Source organism: Spermophilus citellus (genome assembly GCF_964194105.1).
Source record: "Spermophilus citellus genome assembly, chromosome: 3".
Taxonomy (NCBI): domain Eukaryota; kingdom Metazoa; phylum Chordata; class Mammalia; order Rodentia; family Sciuridae; genus Spermophilus; species Spermophilus citellus.
Window position 1 is genome coordinate 99,343,362 of NC_138184.1, and position 18,000 is coordinate 99,361,361.

The following is an 18,000-nucleotide window of genomic DNA, read 5'->3' on the forward strand; positions in this document are numbered from 1 at the left end:
GGCTCTTTTCTAGGTGGCAAGGTTCTTCTTGCTGGGTCCTCCCATGGAGGAAAGAGGGTGAGCTGGCTCTCCACCTCTCCTTATGAAGGCTCTATGCTTATCAGGAAGGCTCCACCTGTTCACCTCCCACATCCCCACTCCAAACCATCAAAGTGGGGCCAGGACTGCAACAGATGGTGGGGAGGACACAGCATTCAGCACTCTGCAGCCTCCTTCCTGGAGAAGAGTCTCCTACTTCCCTTATTTAACATTTCCATCACCACCCAGACTTCCTAACGGCCTTCTTGCTTTGTTTATATACATTTTTCTTGTTGTTAGATTTTCTCTGTCCCTCCTGTCAAGCACAAGCTCTAGAAGGCAGGGTTTTCATCTGTATCTGCATGTCTGGAACAGGGCCCCACACAGAGCAGGTTCTCCATCAACCTCTGGAGGGTGGGTTTGACACAATGCTAGGAGTTCACTCATGTCACTCACAGGCAGGCTTAGATGTGGCCCCTCACTGGACTTTGCCCAAGAGTCACTCCTTGCATGCAGTGAGCTCTGGGGCAGCCACTGGGTCCTGCTGAGAAATAGTTTCTTCCTCCTGGCAGCAGATCCCTGGTACCATCAGCCTTCATTTGGCTACATCCAGTAACCTGCAAATGACCATTTTACTACCAGCTATTAATTTTGCTGCCAACTTTACAGAGCTGTTAGAGGAAAATGTCTTGAGCAGCAAGATTTCCAACCCTGGGGCTCCAGGACCACATTTAATTCAAGTGACAGGTTCACAGCCTGCCGTCTGGGTGACCTTACACTGATTTCTAGGAAGCAAGATGGTGGCTATAAGACCTTATGGAAATAACACTGTAGTCTGAAGCCAAGGAAGGGTGGAAGGAGGCTTAGCACTTCTGGGCTTGATGGTTTGAAGAGTGTAGTGAAATGGAAACTTTGCCTCATGCCCACTGGGAAGGAGCACTCAAGAGGGGGTTTGACGATCACATGATCTTGAACTTGAGGAGTGAGGAAGGTGGGGCCAGTGCCTGCTCTTCTAGCCCCCAAACCCCCAGCTCCAACTGTCTCCTTTGTACAGTCAGCCTCTCCCATTTGGCCTGCCGTGTGGAGCAGGGCCAAGGACACAGCCTGTGCCTTCAGTCTCAGGGACTAGGCAGAGCTGGGAAGTAAGGAGTTGTAGGAGCATCGACCACTCATGGCACTCACAGCACTGAGAACGGTTGAAAATCCAATTAACTAGCAGTAATTCCAAGCATTATTCATGCACAATTCCTAGTCAATTAATATGACCTGGGGTCAATACAAATTTTGTCAAGTGTAAGAGGAAAAGATTTGATTGAGCCAAGAAATGAAGATTGTGGATGTTTAAACTAATTTAATCAACCCTTGGGAAAATTTGATTCATTGGCATATAAATAATATTGAAATGATCATGACATAAAAACAGAAGGCAATAATGGTGTATGTTGTTCCTGCCTTCTCTACTCAATAGCATCGCCAGGTCTCAGAAACATCTGTCCAGCGTTAGTGCGAGTTGAGGCCAGGGTTCTACAAGTCCCCAGCGTGGGCATCTTGACACATGGGCTGCAAATCCAACTTCAATCTCTTTCAATTGTCTTGTTTTGGTCTCCATGGGTTCAGATTTTAAACTCTGCTCTCTGGGGGATGCAGTTTAGGTGTCTTTAAGATCACGAGGCATGCAGTTCATGACCTGGAAGCCATATGTGATTCTCTTAAGGGGGAATCTGACATTGGATGCTTGGTACTTGATGTTCGTAATTGAGAGACACTGCACTCTTTGTAAAAATATGGGGGTCTAAAATCACCTACCTATGATAAAAAATGGCCCTGACTTGGAAAGTGTCTTTTTGGACATAAACAGGAATTTCATAAGCCCGTTCCCAATTGCCCGTTTCGTCATCAGTAGAGTCTGACAACTAGTTGACAACTTATCGCTTGTCTTGTTATTATAAAATCTCAGAAGCCCCCAACTCCAACTGTATGGACCTTCAGCTTTTAGGAAATGAGCCCCCGTGCCTTCAGGTGTTATTCCAGGGGAGGAGGAGGCAGGGGCTTCTCTCCACTCATTACCAAAATACAAAGGCCTGGGGATACAGCTCAGTGTTTAAGAGCCCCTGGTTCCACCCCCAGTGCCAACACAATCAAACAAAAAAGTATATTGACCTGAGTGACCTCTCTGCCTTGTCTTTGGGATCCACTCAGTGGTCCTTGGTTTTCCCATTTTCCAGACGAGGGCACTGAGGCTGGGAAAGGGCAAGGAAGTTCCCTAGTTTGAGGGCAAGTGAGTGGTAAGTTCAGGATTTATACCCAAAATTTCTAAATCCAGGCTGGAGATCATGAGCCTGAGGTTATCTAATGACTGGCTGCCATGTAGACTTAAGATGTCACCTCTTCCCTTTCCACCCAAGCACAGAGGGTCAGAGAGTAGAAGATTAAAGACAATTAGTCAGCTTTTTCCTAGTGTATAAAGGATCCAACAATAAAATCATCATTCACATTATTACATGTATGATTTTTTTCATATTTTTTCAACCTTACAAAGATGTTCTTTTTGATTCTTCAAACACAGTAAGAGATTGATATCTAGATGTTTAGTTAGGTTTTCATTGTTGTAGCCAAGTTACCAGAGAATACCAATGGAAAAGAGAAAAGGTTTATTTTGGCTCATGGTTTCAGAGTTTCAGTCCATGGTCAGCCAGCTCCATAGCTCTGGGCCAGAGTGAGGCAGGATACCAGGCAGCGGGACATGGTGGGGGAACACAGCTCAGGTTGTGGCCACTAGGAGGCAGACAAAGCTCTGCTCACCAGAGACAAAACACAAACCCAAAGGCATGTCCCCAGTGAACCACCTCCTCCAGCCACGCCCTACCTGCCCACAGGTACCACTCAGTGAATCCATATCCATGGATTTGATTGGAGCTTTTATAATGTACTCATTTCACCTCTGAACAGTCTTGCACAAGAGCTTTAGGGAGAGGCCTCATATCCAAACTGTGACACTGGGTGACCTCATGGAGAACAACAGAACCTAAGTTTCCTCCAGAAGAAGAGTCAATAGTGTAGCTATTACGCCAGGCCTTGCTGGGACCTGCAGGGCAGAAGCACCACATTCTAACATCCTGCATGCATGAGAAGAATATCTCGGCTTTATACAAATTTATATCAAACAGCAGAGTAAATATCACACACCCCCTTCCCAGTTAACATGCCGACAGGTAAATGACCCATAAAGAAAAAGAAATGATTTTTTTTCCTACCATGAAAGCTTTTATATTTGCAAACATTTTGATTCCTAATAGAGCAGGTCATAAAGCGAGCTTGGTGCATTTTCTTTTTTTTTTCTTTTTTTTTTTATTGGTTGTTCACAACATTACAAAGCTCTTGACATACCATATTTCATACGTTAGATTGATGTGGGTTATGAACTCCCAATTTTTACCCCAAATGCAGATTGCAGAATCCCATCGGTTACACATCCACAATTTTACATAATGCCCTAATAGTAATTGTTGTATTCTGCTACCTTTCCTATCCGCTACTATCCCCCCTCCCCTCCCCTCCCAACTTCTCTCTCTACCCCATCTACTGTAATTCATTTCTCTCTTTGTTTATTTTCCCATTCCCCTCACAACCTCTTATATGTAATTTTGTTTAGCAATGAGGGTCTCCCTTCATTTCCATGCAATTTACCTTTTCTCTCCCTTTCCCTCCCATCTCAAGTCTCTGTTTAATGTTAATCTTTTCTTCTTACTCTTCCTCCCTGCTCTGTTCATAGTTGCTCTCATTATATCAAAGAAGACATTTGGTATTTGTTTTTTAGGGTTTGGCTAGCTTCACTAAGCATAATCTGCTCTAGTGCCATCCATTTCCCTGAAAATTCTATGATTTTGTCATTTTTTATTGCTGCATAGTACTCCATTGTGTATAGATGCCACATTTTTTTTATCCATTCATCTATTGAAGGGCATCTGGGTTGGTTCCACAGTCTAGCTATTGTGAATTGTGCTGCTATGAACATCGATGTGGCAGTGTCCCTGTAGCATGCTCTTTTAAGGTCTTCAGGGAATAGTCCGAGAATGGCAATAGCAGGGTCAAATGGTGGTTCCATTCCCAGCTTTCCCAGGAATCTCCAAACTGCTTTCCAAATTGGCTGCACCAATTTGCAGTCCCACCAGCAATGTACAAGTGTACCCTTTTCTCCACATCCTCGCCAGCACTTGTTGTTGTTTGACTTCATAGTGGCTGCCAATCTTACTGGAGTGAGATGGTATCTTAGGGTGGTTTTGATTTGCATTTCTCTGACTGCCAGAGATGGAGAGCATTTTTTCATGTACTTGTTGATTGATTGTATATCCTCCTCTGAGCAGTGTCTGTTCAGGTCCTTAGCCCATTTGTTGATTGGGTTATTTGTTATCTTATTGTCTAATTTTTTGAGTTCTTTGTATACTCTGGATATTAGGGCTCTATCTGAAGTGTGAGGCGTAAAAATTTGTTCCCAGGATGTAGGCTCCCTATTTACCTCTCTTATTGTTTCTTTTGCTGAGAAAAAACTTTTAAGTTTAATTAAGTCCCATTTGTTGATTCTAGTTGTTAACTCTTGTGCTATGGGTGTCCTATTAAGGAATTTGGAGCCCGACCCCACAATCTGTAGATCGGAGCCAACTTTATCTTCTATCAGACACAGAGTTTCTGATTTGATATCAAGTTCCTTGATCCATTTTGAGTTAACTTTTGTGCATGGTGAGAGAAAGGGATTCAGTTTCATTTTGTTGCATATGGATTTCCAGTTTTCCCAACACCATTTGTTGAAGATGCTATCATTCCTCCATTGCATGCTTATAGCCCCTTTATCAAATATAAGATAGTTGTAACTTTGTGGATTAGTCTCTGTATCCTCTATTTTATACCATTGGTCCACCCGCCTGTTTTGGTACCAGTACCATGCTGTTTTTGTCACTATTGCTCTGTAATATAGTTTGAAATCTGGTATCGCTATACCACCTGATTCACACTTTCTGCTTAGAATTGCTTTTGCTATTCTGGGTTTTTATTTTTCCATATGAATTTCATGATTGCTTTATCTATTTCTACAAGAAATGCCTTTGGGATTTTGATTGGCATTGCATTAAATCTATAGAGAACTTTTGGTAATATCGCCATTTTGATGATGTTAGTTCTGCCTATCCATGAACAGGGTATATTTTTCCATCTTCTAAGATCTTCTTCTACTTCTCTCTTTAGGGTTCTGTAGTTTTCATTGTATAAATCTTTCACCTCTTTTGTTAGGTTGATTCCCAAGTATTTTATTTTTTTTGAGGATATTGTGTATGGAGTGTTTTCCCTCATTTCCATTTCAGAAGTTTTGTCGCTGATATACAGAAATGCCTTTGATTTATGCATGTTGATTTTATATCCTGCCACTTTGCTGAATTCATTTATTAGTTCTAGTAGTTTCTTTGTAGACCCTTTTGGGTCTTCTAGGTATAGAATCATGTCATCTGCAAACAGTGATAATTTAAGTTCTTCTTTTCCAATTTTTATGCCTTTAATTTCTTTCGTCTGTCTAATTGCTCTGGCCAGTGTTTCGAGAACTATATTGAATAGAAGTGGAGATAGAGGGCATCCCTGTCTTGTTCCGGATTTTAGAGGGAATGCCTTCAACTTTTGTCCATTCAGAATGATGCTAGCCTGAGGCTTAGCATAGATAGCTTTTACAATGTCAAGGTAAGTTCCTGTTATCCCTAGTTTTTCTAATGTTTTGAACATAAAGGCATGCTGTACTTTGTCGAATGCTTTCTCTGCATCTATCGAGATGATCATATGGTTCTTGTCTTTAAGTCTATTGATGTGGTGAATAACATTTATTGATTTCTGTATGTTGAACCATCCTTGCATCCCAGGGATGAATCCTACTTGATCATGGTGCACTATTTTTTTGATGTGTTTTTGTATTCGATTCACCAGAATTTTATTGAGGATTTTTGCATCTAGGTTCATTAGAGATATTGGTCTGTAGTTTTCTTTCTTTGAGGTGTCTTTGTCTAGTTTCGGGATCAGGGTGATGTTGGCCTCATAGAATGAATTTGGAAGAGCTCCCTCTTTTTCTATTTCCTGAAATAACTTGAAAAGTATTGGTATTAATTCTTCTTTAAAGGTTTTGTAAAACTCCGCTGTATACCCATCCGGTCCTGGGCTTTTCTTGGTTGGTAGTCTTTTGATGGCTTCTTCAATTTCATCCATTGATATTGGTCTGTTCAGATTGTGTGTATCCTCCTGACTCAGTCTGGGCAAATCATATGACTTAAGAAATTTATCGATGTCTTCACTATCCTCTATTTTATTGGAATATAGGTTTTCAAAATAATTTCTAATTGTCTTCTGTATTTCTGTAGCATCTGTTGTGATATTGCCTTTTTCATCCCATATGTTTGTAATTTGAGTTCTCTCTCTTCTTCTCTTCGTTAGCATGGCTAAAGGTCTGTCGATCTTATTTATTTTTTCGAAGAACCAACTTTTAGTTTTGTTAATTTTTTCAATAGTTTCTTTTGTTTCAATTTCATTAATTTCCGCTCTGATTTTAATTATTTCTTGCCTTCTGCTACATTTGCTGTTGTTTTGCTCTTCCTTTTCTAGGGCTTTGAGTTGGAGTGTGAGCTCATTTATTTGTTGGTTTCTTCTTTTTTTGAGGAATGACCACCAGGCGATGAACTTTCCTCTTAAAACTGCTTTCATTGTGTCCCATAGATTCCGATATGTTGTGTCTGTATTTTCGTTTATGTCTAAGAATTTTTTGGTTTCCTCCTTTATGTCTTCTGTAACCCATTGATCATTCAGTACCATATTGTTCATTTTCCATGTGATGTAGGATTTTTCCTTCCTTCTTTTATCATTGATTTCCAGTTTCATTCCATTGTGATCAGATAAAATGCATGGTATTATCTCCACCCCTTTATATTTACTGAGGGTTGCCCTATGGCATAATATATGGTCTATTTTTGAGAAGGATCCATGTGCTGCTGAGAAAAAAGCATATCCATTTGATGATGGTTGATATATTCTATATAGGTCAGTTAAGTCTAGGTTAGTGATTGTGGTATTGAGTTCTATAGTTTCTTTATTTAACTTTTGTTTGGAGGATCTGTCCAATGGTGAGAGAGGTGTGTTGAAGTCTCCCATAATTATTGTGTTGTGGTCTATTTGATTCTTGAATTTGAGGAGAATTTGTTTTATGAATGTTGCAGCACCATTATTTGGTGCGTAAATATTGATAATTGTTATGTCTTGTTGGTGAATGGTTTCTTTTAACAATATATAATGACCTTCTTTATCCCTTTTGATTAACTTAGTCTTGAAGTCGATTTTATTCGATATGAGGATGGCCACCCCTGCTTGCTTGCGAGGACCGTGTGCGTGGTATATTTTTTCCCATCCTTTCACCTTCAGCCTGTGTATGTCTTTTCCAATCAGATGTGTCTCCTGGAGGCAGCATATCGTTGGATTTGTTTTTTTAATCCATGATACCAGCCTATGTCGCTTTATTGGAGAGTTTAAGCCATTAACATTCAGAGTTACTATTGATATCTGGTTTGAACTTCCATCCATGTTTGATTGTTTATCCTTTTTTTAAAAAAAATTTTGTTTGTTTCTCCATGATTGTCTTTCCCCTCGCCCTCTGTCTTTACTGAGGCACTTCCCACTGATGGTTTTGGTTATTGTTTTGCATTTCTTCCTCGTGTAGTGTTTTGCTCAAAATGCTTTGCAATGCTGGTTTTCTGGCTGCAAATTCTTTTAACTTTTGTTTATCATGAAAGATTTTTATTTCGTTGTCATACCTGAAGCTTAATTTTGCTGGATACAGAATTCTTGGTTGGCATCCATTGTCATTCAGTGTTTGAAATACATTGTTCCATGACCTTCTTGCTTTCAGTGTCTGTGATGAAAAATCCGTGGTTAACCGTATTGGTTTACCCCTAAATGTAATCTGTCTCCTTTCTCTTGTAGCTTTTAATATTTTCTCTTTGTTCTGTATATTGGATATCTTCATAACAATGTGTCTTGGCGTTGGTCTACTGTGATTTTGTGTGCTCGGTGTCCTGTATGCATCTTCAATTTGTATATCTGTTTCCTTTTTTATTTCTGGAAAGTTTTCTGTAATTATTTCATTCAGCAGGCTTCTTATTCCCTTGGTTTGAATCTCTGTACCTTCTTCTATCCTGATGACTCGTAAGTTTGTTTTTTTTATGTTATCCCATAACTCTTGGATGTTTTTCTCGTGATTTTTTACCAGCCTTTCTGAGTTGGCTAGACTGTTTTCAAGATGATATATTTTGTCTTCATTATCTGACGTTCTGGTTTCTACTTGCTCCACTCTGTTAGTGATACTCTCAATTGAGTTTTTAATTTGGTTTATCGTTTCCTTCATTTCTAGAATTATTGTTTGATTATTTTTTATAATCTCTATCTCCTGATAAAGATGCTTAACTTCTTCTTTTATCTGTTTATGAAATGCATTCTCAATGTGTTCTTTCGCTGCTTGAATTTGCTGTCTTGTATCCTCTTTAAGGTTCCATTCCATCTGTCTTAGGTGTTCCTTGAGTTCTTTATATGACCATTTTTCTGATGACTCTAGGTCCTCCTGAATATTTAGGCTGTCCTGCATTGTTTGTACTCCTTTTCTTCCTTGTTTTTTGAAGGTGCTCATGTTGCTTCTTGTTCTGTTTGACTGCTGAGTTACTGTTTACTCCTATAGATTAATTTGATGCTTGGGAGGAAAGGTATTTGAAGGGAAGGGAAGAAGTCTCTAAAGAGAATGAGAGTAGGCAGGTAGATTTCAAGGAAAAAAGGGGGGATAAGAAAAATGAAAAGACTACAGAAGAAAAAGAATAGGAACTTAAAAAGAAAAAAAAGAAAAAAAAGAAAATAATAATAATAATTTTAAAAAAATTAAATTAAAATTAGTAGGAAAAAAATTTAAAAAAAATTTTGTAAAAAAAAATATTTAAAAATTAATAAAACAACAAGAGAGAAAAAAATGAAAATGAAAGAAAAACCCAAATCAAAAAAAAAGAGAAAAGAAAAAGAGAAAAAAAATTAAAAAAAAAAAACCTAATAAATGCCGTCTTAGAGTTTAATTAACTTCTCTTCCAGTAGATGGCGCTGTGCCCACCAGGTGAAGTTTCTCCTGTCAATACGCGGGAACCAATCACTGTGCAGCAGCTCCTCCCAGACTGGGCGAGTCTCCAATCCTGAGTGTTTAGGGGCTCCTCTTGTGTCTAGTCACTTCCCACTTTTTCTCTAGCCAGGCCCCTCTCACCACAATACTGGCTACATGCCAAGTCTGCTGCTCCCGGGAGCCCTGTTTTCATGAACAACTGGGCACACTCTTCCAGTTTGCCATTCTCTCAGACCCTAAGTTTGTAGAGTTTGGGGCTGAGAATCCTCAGCGGATTTTACTTGTCCTCCGGTATCCACTTCCCCGTAGCTGGTGCAAGAGACCTCAGCAGTCAGCCCTGGTGGGAGCGGTAATTCCACTCCGCGGGACCTGCACCACCTCTGATTCCCTCGGGCTGGCTGTAGCACTCACGGGAGAGCTGGGAGGGGCCCTTACGGGAGAGCTGGGAGGGGCCCTTAAGGTTTTCCTGATGTGTGGAGAGGCAAGGCTATGGGATCACACACCTGTTTCCACGAAGTTATCTCCTCCGCAGCAGTTTGATGACGTTGTTTCCCTTTGCCGGGCGACCAATTCAATGGGTGGGTCCTTCTCTCCCAAGCCCCGTTTCAAACCTGTGGCCACTACTTATGAAGGCTCGGTAGGCATTTACCTTCATATGATGAGAAGGGCTGACCAGTTGTTTCAGCCGGACGAATTAATGCCGAGTCATAGCTGTTTGTCTGCGGGAAGCAGGTGACCGGGAGTTTGAATTCAGCGGGTCAGAGCTCAGTGCGTGTTCTGGGATCACTTGGATTTTAAATTGTCACTCATCTTATCAGCTGTTTCATATAATTCGGCAGCTCATTCGCGAGGTGAAGAGTCTGCTCTATGGTGCTCCGCGGGAGGCGGCGGCAGCAGCGGCCTTCGGGACCCCCGGGGAGGGGGTGCGGGTTGGGGGAGAGGAGGCGGCGCCTCAGGGCCTCGCGGTCCGGGTGCCGGACACGCAGGAGAGCGGGCGGGGTGGGGGAAAGAAATTAAGATCTAAATTTAGAGACTGAGCTTGGGAGGAGAGACAGCTGGGGAGAAAGAAGCGAGGCGGAGAGGCGGAGAGGGGAAGAAGATGGGGCCGATAGAGCCGTGCAGCTGGGGCTGCAGCCTTACTGCTCGCGCTGAAGTCGTGATGGACTCCCTTCACCTTGGCTGGATTAGTGTCGGATTCACTCCACCTAGGCCCCTTTCTTGACACGGTGCTGGGTTTTTGTCGACAGATCTCCTTTAATGATCTTTACCTCCTCTTTTCAGACGCGGCGGCGCGGGGCACAGAGCGGCTTACTCACTTCCCGCCGCCATCTTCCATCATCCCTTGGTGCATTTTCTTGACAGAGGTTTTACAAGGTTTTAAAAGGACTTTGGGTGGTGGGGTGGTGTTCAACGTTTTACTCTATTATGTTCTGACGCCTTTTTATTGGCTGAGTTACTCTACGTAGCAGGGAATTTTCATAAATATTTGGTGAGTTGGGGTGAAAACAAACCACTAATAGATCTCCCAGCCCATAACTGGGGTGCGACGGGCAATCATTCTTTTAAAGATGCCTGACATTTTTAAGAATGGGGCTTTGAGTCACACTCCAAGGCACAGTGCCTGGTACTCTGGTTGGAAGCGGTGTGAGCTGCAGGTCCAAACCCACCTTCCATCAGGGGTTCAGTGCAGAGGGGTTCAGTGGCAGGGGAGGATTCTGCCCCACAGCCTCCCAGAGTTGCACTCCTTCCTCTTCTGGCTCCATTGTCCTGGAACTGAAGAGCCTCCACTAGGTTCTGCAGGGTCATGGGGAACGGAGAGAGCTGAGGGTCATGTGCATGGGCATGGCTGGAAGTGGTTCTCATGGTCTGCACATCCCAGTGGGCAAACCCCGTGACCTGCCTCTATCAACTGTGGCGGACACCTGTGCACCAGGGAGGATGGGCACTGGGCTGGACCACCACAGGTCAGCTCATCTTGTCACATCCAGCCACACGTTGGGAGAGTGCCCTGTGTTGAGAACTGATGGCCCAGACACTTTCAATTGCAAATGGGGCCACGTGTTTCTCCTGTTCACATTGGAAACCTACAGCCTGCATTCGCCTCTGTCCAGGGCTGTGTTCCTTCAAAACCGCTGTTCCAAGAACAAGGAAGATCGAAGCAATTCATGGTTTTCTAAAAGAAATTCTGCCTCTGTGTGAAGAGAGGGGTTATGGTTAGAGAGGGGAAAAATGGGGTAGGGAGTCCATGCATTGTTCATGGGGGGCACACATAAGTTGTATCATTGCTCATGCTGAGGCCCATCTGAGAATTCAACCCAATGTTTTCTCAAAGCACAGAAGTTAATTCATTGTTAATTGGTTTTAGAGAAGGGTTGCCTAGAGCATTGGTTCAGAGCAGACTCTGCTACCAAAGTCTTTGAACCACGTAATTTATACTCATAGCTGGGTTTGGAAGGGCTTGCTTGCTGAGTGGGCAGCTGTTGGGTAGAACAGGAGGCTTTCAGAAAGTGTGTTTTATTCTGCAGGTGGCATTATCTGGGTTGGAACAGGATTTTCCATGGATGTAGACCAACCCACAGCGCCTGACCTCTCTCCTCCCCTGCTGGCCTTCAGCCGAGGCGTGGCATGGACATCCTTCCTTCCTGTTCTTCCTGTGTCTCTTTGAGCATTTCTTTCTTCTCTACTACATGAATGTCAGACACGGAGCTAAGCACCAAGAAGACCAAGACAAATTATATGTGGTCTTGACCTCATGGGCAACATCAGCTAGGTTTCTCTTTTAAGGAAAGATGTTAAATATTTGACTTAAGACAAAAAGTGGGGGGCTGTTGGCTGATGCAGCTAAGCCACTTGGGAGTATGGTGGTTAGGGATGCAGGTATATTTGGATCCAGGGGCGTTTCCTTTCATGGTTTTGGTGTGTCCCTCCAGCTCACTCCCTGGGGTCACCTCTGTTCCCACACAGGGGCCTCCCTAGTGACATCACTCTATCAGGCACTTTGGGCAACACTGGGTTCACATTTTGCTTGTTGGTTTTGTTTTTTGTTTTGCCAGAGTTTCCACCAAGACCTGGGAGTCATCCTGATTGTGATGTGGTTGGTGTGCCAGGCTCTGCGCAGATCTGCCGGGCGTGGCAGCGGCTCTGGGTCCTCGGGCTCCTGTGCTCACCCATAGACCACACTGCACAGGGCCACAGCACAGCAGCACAGCCCTCCCCGGCTCAGTGCACCCTTCTGGTAACTGCATGGGAAACGCAGTCTGTACCTCATCCAGGCCTGGATGGTGGTTCATTTCTTCAGTGAAAGCCACTCGATACCCATGTAACGGAACGTGTTCAGTGTCCCCATCATTGTGGACATGTCCCTAGTTCCACATTCACAAAGCAGAATGCCACAGCCCCTGGGCTTCATGGGGACAAATAGGACCCCAGGTGGTTTGGGCCCTTTTGTGGCCTGGTTTGCACACATCTCATCCCGGGGCTCTCCTACAGGGAAGAGCGGCCGACAGGGCTTTTGCTTTGCTTGATGGCTTTTCCGTGGCTGCCCACATGCACAGGAGACCCTGAAGCCTCCCCAGGTGCCCTGGGGCATCTGCAGCCAGGGGTGACACAGGGGCACTGGGCAGGTGCCCCTTGGCTTGTCCTGTCCTCCTCTGCTGCTTGCTTTGGGTGGATGAATATCTTCTCATCTCTCCCCTCCCGTGGTGTGGAGTGGTGTCCAGGTGGCCATCTTGTGCTCTCCAGTGGTCACCCAGGACTGCGCTGTCTGACCAGGAATTCATCCTGCCTTCCTGGGGCCTCCCAGCTCCTGCTGGAGGAATGGGTGGCCGGGAGGTCTGCTGTGAGACTCTCATCACTGAGACATGGCGTCCAGCACCCTGTCCAGGGTACGCCAGCTACCCACCTCCATGCCGGCTCCTGGCAGAGGCCTCCCCTGCAAGGAGTATGAAAAGCATCAAAGCAAACCCTCCGCTGCCCAGCGGTGAGACCAGGGACAGTTCTACCCACTTTGACGTCCCTTACTCTTCAGAACTCCTAATCATCAGCCTTGATTTTATTTATGGGTTTATTTTTGGTTTTTTGGTCCTAGGGATTGATTCCAGGGGAGCTCTACCACTGAGCCACCCGCCCCCCAGGCCTTTTTACTTTATCTGAAGGCATGGCCTCACTCACTTGCAGAGGCTGACCTCCAAGTTGCCAACCTCCTACCTCAGCCTCCTGAGTCACTGGGGTTACAGGCGTGCTCTACCACACTCACCAATAAATCCCCCTTTTAAAGTTTCCTGTGAATTGGGGTGCTACACACCATCTCTATTATGAATGAATTCTTCTTTCAGACTGAACCACAGGATATTCTTGAGTTTGCACTTTAATATTAAGTCATTAATTCAACATCTAGATGTTAAATGTTTATGTTGTCTTGCTTGAAGTTGTTTCGAAATGGATTCTGTCGGGGAGGCTGGGGAAGAGGGTCACACCAGCTCGCTGTGTGCAGTTTTATAAATTCACTTTCTTACCTGTGGAGCTGACTCTGCTATGCTGAACTTAGATTTCCATTCACCAAATTTCTCCTGGATGGGGGAGAGAACAAGGGCAATAATGACCACACACTGCAGGGACAGGACCCCTTCAGGACCACCTCAGAGGCTTGTTCATGTCACTGCTTACTCAACACTAGGAGGCATCTTTTAAATTACTGGCAGGGGAAGAGTGCCAGTTGTTTGAGCAGTGTGCAACCTGTGTGGCTGAAGAGGGTGGCATTTCTAATGCTTCCATGTGAAGCTTTACCTCATTATGACCTTCTGAGGGTGGTCCTCGTGTTGGGACCTAGTGAGCAGCAAGGAGCACTCCACTGACTTAAATGTCAGATGTTACCATTAATGGGCAGCAAACGAGCACATTTCACCAACTGAGTTCAGATACTGACAAGTGATCAATGGAGGATTCCTCAGTGAGCTTTGAGACAGGCGGCGATGTCCATGTGGACATTTCAAAAGTTATTCCTGATGACCAATGAGACACCCTTCCCTGCTGGAGGCCAGGAGGGAGCCAGGTGGGGCAGCAGAGCATGGGTGGTGGGTTCATGGGAACAGAGCTGGCGCCCCGGCTCCATCCCACCTCTAGCAGGAGGGGTGCAGAGGACCAGCCCCAAGCCCAGGCCAGGAAAGGTAGCTTTGCCTGCAGACTTGGGCACGTGTCCCCGCAGTGAGCTGGCTTAGTGAGCAGGTGCCAGCTGTGTACCAGGAAAGCCAGGGCAGCCGAGTGGCTGAGAGGAGGGCTGTGCCCGAGGAGCAGGACTGGACGGTGGCCCTATGCTGGGGACTGATGTGGCACAATGCCTGGGACCTGCTGAGACTCCCCTGGAAATGGGGACCTCCGACCCAGGCATGTTGCAAAAGGAATCCTGCCCAAGGGAGCGGAGAACCCATATCAGAGGACCCCATCTCCTTCTGGGGCAGAAGCTGAGGGGAAAGAGCAGGAGCAGATCACAGAGACAAGTCCCCTCTGGTTCCAAGAGAACCTTGGTGGGTGGCCCAGAGAGGGCACAGGGCCAGGACAGGTCCCCTGGGAAGTACAGAGATGACCTGCACTGAGGCAGCCGCGTGGGCAGGGACTGGACACCCCAGGACACATGGGAGAGACAGTTAGGGATAAACATCACCCTGCATTCAAGCTTGAAATCCACCTCCTCCAGGAAGTCTCCCGGGGCTGCCCATCCTCTCCAAACACTCCCCAATGACTGGTGTAGGCCATTTGGCTTACCAAATTAAAATTAGCTGTTCAACTTTAATAACCACTGTAATTCATTGAGCCTGAAACACCATCAATTTTAAGTTACCATCATATTTTATATCATAGGATCTGCAGTTACCTTTCTTTTTTTTACATTTGCCTAATTTCTCTCCTCAGTTACTGTGAATTCTTAGAGAACAAGAACCATGATTTATGTTTTTGTCAACACATGTTAACTGGTAAATTCGTGGATAAGGGATTATTTCAACTACAAGAAGGAAGCCTATTTGAAGGAAATACCAACGTTTTGAGAAATTTCCATCATTTTATTATGAAAATCCACTCTTCTTGAAAATAAATACGTTAAAAAAAACAGCATGAACTGGTGCATTTGAAAGAGGGGCAGTTACAATTTTGAAGATTGAAATAACTCAATCAGTTTTGCTGTTTTGAAATTTTATTCATGCACATGCACGCACGCTCCCAGGATCTGGGGGCTGGAAGTCCCCCGCTGTGGTCAGCACCGAGACCCAGGAGGCCTGGCCGTGTGGCCCCGGGTCTGGAGCTGGAGTCAGGGCTGTGGATTCTGCTGGAGTCAAGGGCCAGAGGAGCACCTTGCAGGGATTTTTTGGAGTGAATTGGATCGTGGCTCGGCTTTTTCTTGTTGGAATAGGATTCAGCTTAGCATCCAAAACGGTTTGTGCCTGTGGCTGCTCCTGTCCTCCTTCTGTCCTGTTGGTGTCTGAAGGAGAACCAGCTCACAATGATCAAAGAGGCCATTTGGGAGGAGGTGAGAGCCCTTCATCTGCCCCACCTTCTGTGCTCTGTGAGATGCCAGCTCACTGAAGGCGCAGTGTTTTGTCTGAATGAAGAGCCAGGCACAAACGGCATTCTAAATAGCGCAAATTTAAACTTCAGATATGAATTCATTTAGATGGGTCATCTTCAGCCCTTAAAATAACTATCTATCTTGTCTGTCCCACAGGGACCCTTCCTCCACGTTTATGACCTTAAATCAGAAAATCATGGTGATCAAGGTATAAATATTTAGTTCCTGATTCCTTGTTTCATTTTCTTTATTCCTGAGTAGATCAGAGTTGGAAGGAAAGTCAGGGATTCTGAGGGAAGAGAAAAACCAAGAGCAAGCACAGAAGGAAAGGCCTGTGCGTTTGTTCTGTTCACCTCGACTGGCTTGATATCAATCTCTGTTCAGTCTGATAAATACACAGGTTCCTCTGTATCAAAGAGCACACCCAGCAGGCTCCAGAAGCCAAGGCACGGGGTCTCATAATGTGCACTTCCCACCTCAAGGATTTGCTTATTGGCTGCACTCTGCACACCAGACATGGGGATCAACCAATAGGTCTAAACATGCTCACAGCACGTGATAATTAATAACCCAGACATAAATAAGTACGATCTGCATTTTCTGGGTGGAATCCAAAACGGTTTGTGCCTGTGGTCTCTCCTGTCCTCCCATTCAGACAAAGGAGGGGTCTTGGCTATTGAATCAAGGGATGCTCTTAGCTCAGCCATTGGAGGGACTCCTGCACCCCATCCCCAGGCTCATCTTGAGCACTTCCAAGCACAGTTCCCTGCACCCACCTCATAGAAAACAGTACCGCTGAAAAATAGGGATATTTGAAACGTATACAAGCTTTACACTCAGTCAATTCACAATTTATTGGACAAAGTTAAAAAAGAAAAACTACTACTACTCTTTCCCTCCCTCTCTTCCTTCCTTCCTCCCTTCATTCCCTGATTATCCAAGAAAGAGAGAGAGCACAGAGACAGGAAGAACCCAAGGCAGGAATGGAGAACGGTGCTGCGCTATGCCTGTTCGCCCCTGTGGATTCTAAACTGGGCTTCTTTATTAAATTTCACAGCCTCTTTTTCTTTGTTTTCTGAAGCCGCACATTTTTTACTCTGATGTTACTTTTTTCTCTCTTACTTATGGTTTCTTTCGACTTTACAGTAATTGCTCTCTTGTTCGCTAAGAAAAGAGAAATAGAGTTAAGAGAAAAATGGGATGATTCATCTGATGAGATCTCACACAAAGAGACTAACTGCGGCCACTCTGGAGGGTCAGGTGTGAGTGGCCAGTGGAGAACGCAGATGAAACGGGGTGAGTGGCGAGTGTGGCATTGTACAGCTGGGGCTACGCGTGGGCTGGTAAGTTGGGGACAGCCATCTGGATGTTTGTCTCCCCTTTTTACTTTTTTAGGTGGATTTTTAAGACACTCTAGAAACTTTTCTCCTGTCCTTTCTGTGTTTAGTAGCAAGGTGCCCTGAACTCTGCAGAGTGGGCCTCCCTCACCGTCATCTGGTGGTATAAGCCGAGTCCTGGAGTAAGCAGCCCCCAACTCCCACGGGAGGCCAGGAAACCAGAACCCTCTCAGTCAGTGCCACCCACAGGGATCCTGTGTCCTGGTCTCTCCAACCCCAGCTTCTTGCACAGACAAGATTCAGATGGCGGTGATGATACAGAACCCTCTGTCTCTCCTGTGTCTTGCCCTAGGGGTCCAGGACATTGCCTGTGGTACTGGGCATTTCCAGGCTCCCTCAATGTCTTGTCGTGCAGTCCAGTGGTGATGGCGATGCGAGGAACTGCTCAGCCCTCCTGGCCGCTCCTGGCCCAGGGCTGCAGAGGTTCCTTGCAATAAGGTCTCAGGGCTGCTTGTGGTCCTTGAACCTGGTCGAAGTGAGATTTTAACAGCCTCTCCCATGGGAGTTCCCCAAGGAGGGAACCCAGGGTGTTTAGCTTGATTCATGGGCCAGTGAACTCACTCGGGAAGATCAGCACCCATCTCACCCACAGGTGCACCTCTGCCACAGACGATGCGTGGGAAAGCACACTGTGCACGTTTCGTGTGTGACGTTTCTTCCTCTCGCCATCCTGGGACTCAGGGAGGAAATCAGCCCAGATGTGGGACAACAGCAGCCTTCAAGCTGAAGTTCAGATGACGGGATCCTTACAGACGATCTGCGCCAGGGCACACGTCATGCTATGGATATGACATCAGGGAGGTCCTGACCAGAGGATCAATTTCCAGGTCATCTCAGAACTTTTGAGATATCAAAAC